Genomic DNA, 1,695 nt, shown 5'->3' with positions numbered 1-1,695 from the left:
GGTGTGCTGCAGAATTTTAGTAATTAGTTTATGTGTGCCATGAGATGAAAAGGTTGAAAATCGCTGTCCTGAATGAATGACTAGGGCAGAGATTAATTCTAGTTTGCACCACGAAAACAAGGACATCTGGCAAGGAATGTGTGAGGCCCAAGAGAAAAAAGTGCAATGCGATGGCTGAGTTCTTTAAAAAGGAGCAGACACACATCAATAGAGAATCATACAAAAAAGATGCAGAAAATGAAAGTCAGGTATAAAAACACAGATCTCTCAAGACCACCCTGGCTTCACCATCACATTATGGAGGGGTAAGAGGTGATTCTGTCAACAGCCATCATATCCTGTGTGCCCTGCGTGTTACACATCGCGTGCCTTCCTGGCAGTGGATGTCCCCAAATTACTCCTGATGTCCTAGACCTGTATCTATTCAGAATACTGACATTTGTTTGTATGTCAGTAGGTATATATTTCGTTGTTTTAAGCTTTTCTTCCCACCAAGTCTTGTCTCCTCTATTATGCTTCCATTGAATTTTCTCACCTTAACACATCCCCCAAACCTTCCCAATTCAGTGTTGAGCACTCCCTGGAAGAGGCCAACATTGGTAAGAAACCATGTCTTTTATTTCCTCCATCCACAAATAGAAGTACTATTTATACCAGCTGCCCATGCTTAGCATAGATGGCTATGAGTATATTAAGCACATGTGAGAAAACATTTCTATTAATTTGAGGATTCTCAGAGCTTTTCACTATTCTGAGCCCTCGGGGGCTTCCCAATTACCTGTGAATAGCATTTTCCTGGAAATGTGTAGAAGTCAAAGCTGTGAAGTGAGTTTTGTGTCCAAAGCAAATAGCTGGGGAAAGTCAGGGTTGTTGTGTGAATTTCCAAATGTTCAGTGAAGCCTAAATCATGTGAACCAAAAGCTGCTATGTAGCAAAAGCATAAGGATCAGGGTTTTAAAGATCTTTTAAATTGTATATCCCGGTACTAAGCTATTTCCCCACCTACTGAGAATGTTATAAACAAATACAATTAATCCTAGAGCTCCAAGGAAATTTAAGGTTCCGTTTTAGTTGGCCTGCATTATAACAAGCACACATGGAATTTGTCAGTGTTAAATTGTGATAATCTGTAAGTATAATAGAACTTCAGCATCAAGCTCATACATTTGGGCAATAGCAGGTGGTTTCATGGAACTGATGGGACTGCAGCTACTGTCTGAATGAGTAAATATTAGTTGTGTGAATGGAAGGGAAAAGGTAATACTAGGTTTGCAATCAGCATGAACACAGGCAGAGTGTGGGAGAAAATGTATTGACTAAATGCTGTAAGATGGCTTTCCAGGAGAAAATGGGATTTAAGCGTGGGGGCAGAGACACAGGGTAACCACAAGAATTATTACTTGATTTAAGAGGCAATCATTCTCTTTTCTTAACTACATAAAAAGAAAATGTGTTGGGCAAAATAAGCAGGATGGATTAGAAAAGTATATAGAAAGACTGAAAACAAAGGAGCAAGCTGAAAAAACAACAACATTTAGGTACCTTGCCTGGAGGCCAGGGAAACCTGGCCCAATAATCTCATTTGCTGTGGAATACACTATTTCTCCTGGGGCCTTTGCTGAAAATAAAGTGGTCCGAATCGGGACAGATATTTTGTTGTTCTTAGATTCTACCGTCAATAATACCTTGAAAGTA

Source organism: Myotis lucifugus, unplaced genomic scaffold (assembly GCF_000147115.1).
Source record: "Myotis lucifugus unplaced genomic scaffold, Myoluc2.0 scaffold_476, whole genome shotgun sequence".
Taxonomy (NCBI): Eukaryota; Metazoa; Chordata; class Mammalia; order Chiroptera; family Vespertilionidae; genus Myotis; species Myotis lucifugus.
The sequence above is the reverse complement of the archived record's forward strand: the minus strand, read 5'-3'. Positions refer to the sequence as shown.